Source organism: Triticum urartu, chromosome 3, assembly GCF_003073215.2.
Source record: "Triticum urartu cultivar G1812 chromosome 3, Tu2.1, whole genome shotgun sequence".
Classification (NCBI taxonomy): Eukaryota; Viridiplantae; Streptophyta; class Magnoliopsida; order Poales; family Poaceae; genus Triticum; species Triticum urartu.
In genome coordinates, this window is record NC_053024.1 from 146229941 (window position 1) to 146237356 (window position 7416).

Genomic DNA, 7416 nt, shown 5'->3' on the forward strand with positions numbered 1-7416 from the left:
ACAGCTGGGACTCACCGGCTGTATCTTCGCACGGAAGGAAGTGCCTCCTTGTTTTGCGAAAGAAATTATTCATCCCATTGACAGCTGGGACCCGTCAAATTTGGTGACTGACTTGTGGGCCTACTAAGCGGACGTGTACGCACGGCTTTGTCAACTTAATCAACAAATGATTCTAGCAGCTGGACCGTTGGATGTTAATCCAACAGCCGTGCTCCTTCTTCAACCTCTGTTCTTGCTCCTGTCTCCCGTGGACGGCACCGCGGCTGTGCTGCTGCGCACCCGAACCAGTGAAGTTTCCCACTCCTCTCCATCTGCGACTCCACTGCAGCTTAATAAATAGTAACGTCTTCGGTTTTAGCCTGGTTTTCTGTAGATTAACCGGGCAATTCTCTTCTTCTTAATTAATCGACGAGGCAATTCTTTTGCCTCCGTTTCGAAAAAAATAGTAACGTCTAACTGAGCCAGTTAGTTAGATGCGTACACTTGGTGTAGTAGGATCTTTATTTAGTTTGATGCATACACTTGTTCTTTTTTGGTAGCCCTTTTGTAATGATGGCTGATGTTTGGTTTGGAAGAGAGAGCTGCGTCTTCACTCTTCTGTCCTGCTTACTGCTTCTGTTGCACCCCCAGCCCTAGTTGCTGCTGCTGTTTTCAATGTACAATCAGTAGTATATTGCGTCTGTTGGTTGAATAAATGTGTTGTTAGAACGACAAACACAATGTTTTGGAAGTCGTTGCACGGTTCGATCCTTTAGTGCCCCGTACCGTACGTAGCGCATACTATTTATCATACGAAACACATTTTTTTTGAAACTCGGAACACATTTTCCACTTGTTGATAACATGCAGCCCACTGATGAAGGCCCAATAGAGAAGCCCATAATTAACTGGAAGGGAGGCTCTCACATGAATCTGGCCCAAGTACATGCTCATGGTCCCCTAAACATAAATAAGTAAATAAATAAATAAATAAAGCTAAATGCTCATGCACCAGTTCTTTGGGAAAATAGGTAGCCCAGTATTTCTTTTTAAAGAATACCCAAGCTAAGCCTATTTGTTTTCTCCGAATTACTGGGCTGCAAATCTTTCAAGACGAGGAGGGATGCATTCTGGCATGTCTTAAGAGTATGGTCAATGTCTGTTAAAACTAATATCAAAAGGGGTTGAAAATTCCAAAAAATTTATAGCAAATGGGATATAAGTTTCTTTTTTTGTTTTTGTTCTTCACTGATATCTTATATGTATTTCATTGGATTTAACATGACATAGTACTAATTTATTTTTAAATTTGTTTTAGTAAGGCTATTAATTTTTGGATTAAGAATATTTCGTTCCCCAGCAAAAATTTGCAAATTTTCAAAATTTCCCACATATTTAGTTAATTTTTTGACCCTGGTACTGACCAGAAAATGGCCAGCAATTCTAAAAATGGAAAACGGGCTGCAATAAATTCCATATGAATTAGAAAATGAGTAAAAATTATAAAAATAATAGCAAATGGGTTGTACACGCCACAGATTTCGAGGCTGACTTGTTTACGCAAGGCTTTGTCAGTGAACACACGATTCTAGCATCAGTTAGTGTTGTATGTCCATCCAATGGCCGACATGCTTCTTCAATCTCTGATCTTCCTGCTCCAGCCGCCTAAACTAGCGCCGGCGGGACTGCCTACTCCCTCCTCTTGTGGCCCGCTGTGATGCCACGCAGGCTTCCCCGGCCCACCCTACTCCCTCCGCTGGCCTGGCCGCACGCAATCAACTGCCTCCTTATTACGCGAAAAAAAATGATTCCTCCCACTGACATCTGGGGCGCACCAGTTGGGAGGCTGACCTATGGGCCTACTAAGTTGACGCGTACGCAGGGCTTGTCAACTTAGTCAACAAATGATTCTAGCAGCAGTAACTGTTGGATTTGAATCGAACGGTCCTGCTGCTTCTTCAATCGCTGCTCTTCTTGCACCAGCCGCCCAAACCAGTGCCGGGGAGACCACCTGCTCCTGCCTCCAGTGGCCGGCTGTGCTGCCGATGAGGCCTCATCGCCCCCTACTACTCCCACCGCTAGCCAGGCCCTGCGGCGACGGCAGCCTCACACCACAGCCGAACCAGTGAACCCTCGTACTCCTCTCCGCGTGGGCATCCACTGCCACGTCTTCCCCGGCTCCACGTCGTCCCCTTCCTAGGCCTCGCCGTCGTCCACCGCCTTGGTGCCCTCGACGCGGCGTGGTCAACGTGGTCAACGACATTCCATGGGAAGAGTACTGTACGTGGAGAGGCTGACAACTGGGTCCACGGCCACAGGCCAGTTTTTTTGTGATTTGCCAAGTAAGTCGCTTTGTCAGGCCTGTTGGGCTGCAAATCTTTCAATACGAGGAGAGCTTTCATTCGGCTGCCAAGAAAATGGCCCATCAGTAATGAGAAATGGGTTGTACATTTTTAAAACACATCAAACCGGCAATTAGTTTCAAATATCTTTTTTTTTCATTTCGAGATTTGAAATTACATTAATTTTTATGTGTGGAGAATTTGTTGGATTTTATATTGATATACATTTATTTTTAAAATCAGTTTGAATGTGAGTAGAAATTTCAAGATTAAAAACAGTTCGGACCGCACCGAAATATGCAAAATTTCATATAATTTTTTAACCGTGGCCACAATATGGGCTGTAATGCTAACAAAAAGAATATGGGCTCCAAAAAAACCTTAATAATTAGCAAATGGGCTATAAATTATTAGAAATAATGGCAGATGGGTTGTATGTTGTTTTCCACAGATTTGAGGCTTTCCTAAAAAAAGGTTGACGCACAAGCAGTGACTGTTGGATGGCCATCCAACGGCCGTCGTGCTTCTTCAATCTCTACTCTTCCTGCTCCACTCGCTCAAACAGGCGCCGGCGGGACTGCCTGCTCCCTCCTCCCCGCGGCCGGCTATGCTGCCGCGCAGGCCTCACCGCCCCACCGCACTCCCATCGCTGGCCTAGCCATCCCTCTACTCACCCACACCTGTTGTTATTCTCCGGCGACGGCAGACGAACCAGTAAACCCTCGTACAGTCTTACTCCCCTCCATGTGGGAAACAACTGCCGAGTCTTCCCTGCCTCCGTGTCGTTCCCTTCCTAGGCCTCGCCGTCGTCCACCACCCTAGTGCTCTCGACGCGGCCTGGTCAACATGGTCAACGACCGACATGCATCTGAAGTGGACTTTACGTGGAGAGGCCGACAGCTGGGTCCACGGCTGCACGCAAGGAAATGCCTCCTTATTACGCGCAAAATAATGATTCCTCCACCTGACATCAGGGACCCACCGAAAGGGCCTCTGTATTTCGCGAAAAAAAACGTTACCGCCGCTAACAGCTCGGACCCACCAGCAATATCTTTGCACGCAAGGAAGTGCCTCCTTATTACGCACACAAAAAATACTCCCCCTGTTAGCTGGGGCCCAGTATAGTGGCAGGCTGACTTGTGGGCCTACTAAGTTGACGGGGATGGAGGGCTTTGTCAACTTAGTCAATATGCATGATTCTAGCTCTAGTGACCGTACGATGTCCATCCAACGGCCGTAGTGCTTCTTCAACCTCTGGTCTTCTTGCTCCAGCCACCCAAACCAGCACCGGTCGTGCCTCGTGCTCCTGCCTCCTGTGGAGGGCTACGATGCGGCGGAGTCCTCACCGCCCCCTACTACTCCCACCGCTGGCCAGGCCATCCCTCTACTCACCCACACCCCCTTTTATTCTGCGGCGACGGCAGCCTCACACCGCAACGAACCAGTGAACCCTCATAGTCCTCTACGCGTGGGCGTCTGTTGCTGCGTCTTCCCCGGCTCCGCGTCGTCCCCTTCCTAGGCCTCGCCGTCGTCCACCGCCCTGGTGCTCTCGGCGCGGCGTGGTCAACGTGGTCAAGGAACGGCTTCCATCGGACGTGGACTGTACGTGGAGAGGCGGACAGCTGGGTCCACGGCCGCAGCAAGGAAGTGCCTCCTTATTACGTGCAAAATAATTATTCCTCCACCTGATAGCAGGAACCCACCGGATGGGCCACCGTATTTCACCCCCCTGACTGCTGGGACCCACCAGCTACATCTTCGCACGCCAGGAAGTGCCTGACAGTCGGGACCCACCTGGTCGAAGCGTACGTAGCTTTGTCATTCTGGTCGCGAACGTGTACGTACATATATACTGGTGGATGTAGAGGCGCGCACGTGTCGTAGTAGAGGCGGCCAGGGTGCAAGAAAGAAAATACGGCCACATATGTGTACATACGGGCGGGGTCTCGAATGCCTACTCACGCATACGTACGGCCAGGGCTCGTGTACATGGTTGGGTCGGAACGGGGAAACAGCGTCGTCGTCGTGTTCATGGGGAGGCAACGGAATGTGTCGTGTTCATGGGGAGGCAACGGAATGCGTCCTGTTCATGGGGAGGCAACGGAATGCGTCGTGTTCATCGGGAGGGCTTGGACGGAACAGGCGATGGAAACGAGGCCTGGCGTACCGCAGAACAGAGGAAACGGGCCTTGTGTTCGACCGGCCATGTTCGAAACGGGATCCTGTTCATCGGGAGGGGTGTGGCATACCGCAAAACGGAGGAAACGGACCTCCTATGGTCGAAACGGGGGTCCTGTTGATCGAGAGGGGTGTGGCGTACCGCAAAACGCAGGAAACGGACTTGTGTTGGAGCGCTACGGTCCAAACGGGGGTCCTGTTCATTGGGAGGGGTGTGGCGTACCGCAAAACGGGACTCCACAGGATACTGTTCATCTCCACCGTCGACCCCCTCCAGCCTCCACGAGCTACTATTCATCCATGGTCGACCTCCTCCAGCGTCCACCTGCGAGTGTTCATCCACGAGCTCCTGTTCATCCAGCCTCCACCGCGCGCTACTCCACCGGCTACTGTTCAACCAGCCCTCTCCACGGGCTCCTGTTCAACCACCCCTCTACGGGCTACTATTCATCCGGCCCTCCACCGTCTACTATTCATCCTGCCCTCCACGGGGTGGTCCTGTTCATCCAGCCCTCCACGAGGTCCTATTCATCCAGCCCCAACCGGCTCGATCGATCAGGGTCCTGTTCATCCAGAGGCAACACCACGGGGTCCTGTTCATCCACCCCCACCGGGAACTATTCATCCAACCCCCCCCCCCCAACGCTCACTGTTCATCCAGAGGTAGCATCGATCAGCTTCAGTTAGCAACAGTAGCGAAGGAAGCGCTCGATCGGATTCAGTTAACAGCCATCGATCGATCGCTCGGGTTCAGTAACGCATAGCCTGTAGTGCAATCGCTCAGGTTCAGTTAGAGCCCAACGCCTCGCTCGGGTTCAGTTAGAGCCAACGCCTCGCACACACGCGCATATGTGTACGAGAGAAGCGCGCATTGCTCGGCCCCCGACCTCCCACCGTAACCGGGAACTCCCCGAAATTTTCCTCGCCCTCTCTTCTACCAAGGTTTTTTCCATCATGGACGGCCCAAAGAATGTCATGCAGCTGCGTCGCCGGCTCGCCTAGGACAAAAAGCCCATTTTCTGTCATGATTTTTTGTCATAGAAGTAGGAGTCCACCACATCTATGATGATACCAGGTTTTGTCACAATTATCGTCATAGAAGTGTCATATCTATGACAGAAATTTTTTTCGTTCGGCCCAAAATGTCACGGATGTGTCTTTTTTTTGTAGTGTATCTCAATGTTTGCAACCGAGTGACGGTGGCAGGGTGTTTCACATTAATTCCCATTTCTTGCATGGGACCTAAGCATGCAAGCAAGGGCACAGATTTGAATTTTCAACTAATTTATATGCATTAGAGCATGTGCATGTAGTTCAAATTTGAATTATGCACATGAATGCATAGAAAACTCAGTTAATGTATAAAAATGTCCAAGCGGACCCCGAAAAATCTCAAAAATTGACACAACACTCGCGTTGTTCCATGTTGACATGAGAAACATTTTGAAAGTAAGAAGAGGTAACAGATATTGTTTCGTCCCCCAAGGTGGCACGTACCCTACCGAAACCATCAGGCTTGTGAGAGAAGCTCTGGTTTGCGAGAAGCTTATACCCACACCTGCCTCAAATGGGACAATATTTTTACCACCGCATGTCGTTGTCATTCCATGATATCATGTCAAGTTTCATGAATTTCATATGAGTTTTCGATTTACTAGAATTACAAAAGCAAGTACCTCAACATTTGCCGGAGAGCCACGGTGTCGTGGTGTTCGAAATTCACCTCCATTTCTTGCATGGGACACAAGCATAAACTAATAGACACATATATGATTTTACAACCCATGTTGGTGCACCGAAGCATGTGCATGTGCTTTAACTTTGAATTGTGCACCGGAAATGGATAGAAAACCAATTTAACGTATAAAATTTCCAAATGATCCCTGAATAATTCCAATTTTTTACGACACAGATATAGTTGCATGTTCACTGCAGATAAAAGGTCTAGCAATTCAAACACCATCCATTGCTGCTGTCACCCCATTATGTAATTCAAATCAAGATGAAAAATCAAGTAGATCCCACACAGTTTATTTTCACCAACCATGTGAGATGCGGTACAAAATATCCTGGAGCACCGTCGGTGTATAGTAAGCTGTGTCGGCTATAGTCCACAGTCAGCGTGTCAAGCACACAAGCTCGCTCCCTAAATATCATTTCACTTCAATCATCGCCGGTGAAAGATGGGGGCGTGGGCCCGCGTCGTGAGGGCAACTTCAGCGGCCCACTCCGGAGAGAGCGCGGCCGCAGCCGCCATGTGCGTGCTAACAAGGTGCATGAGCGCGGCCGCAATCTGTGACCGGGCGGCCAAGGTAGCCCAAATGGTTGTTGTTGCTTCTCAGGTGGCGGCAGCAACATCAGCCTCGGGGATGGCAACTGGCGAGAGCGGCACAACAGCTGTCCGTTCCGCAGCAGTGGCCTTAGCCCTGATGGAGGTCGCCCACGACCATGTTGAGGCCGCCCACGCCCAGCTCGTGGCCGTCACCGCGCAAATCGAATGAAGCTTCTCCAACAACGATCGGCAACCCACGACCGAAGAGTTGGCAATCACCGAGAGCGTTCGAGCAGCCGTCCATTCCTCCACCACATACCTTGCGACAACGGAGCCCGTCCACGCCCAAATCGCAGCCGCCCATGTCCAGCTTGTGGTGGCCTTTTCCAAAGAGATGGTAGACGCGAATGGCGAGATGCTTGCCGAGTATGGTGCGATGGATGCCATGGAGCCCCTTCCCCAGGACACCGTCGGGCGTGAGCTAGACATGGATGAGGCGGTAGAGATCGACGAGCACCAGCCGTAGTAGTACTCTTTGTTTTGTTTAATTAAGAGCGTCGGTCTTTAATTTGTTAGAGTAATGTTTAGGCCAGCTAGCTCTGTTTAATTGCTGAACTTGCTCGATTAAGAAGTGTGGGTGTGCTG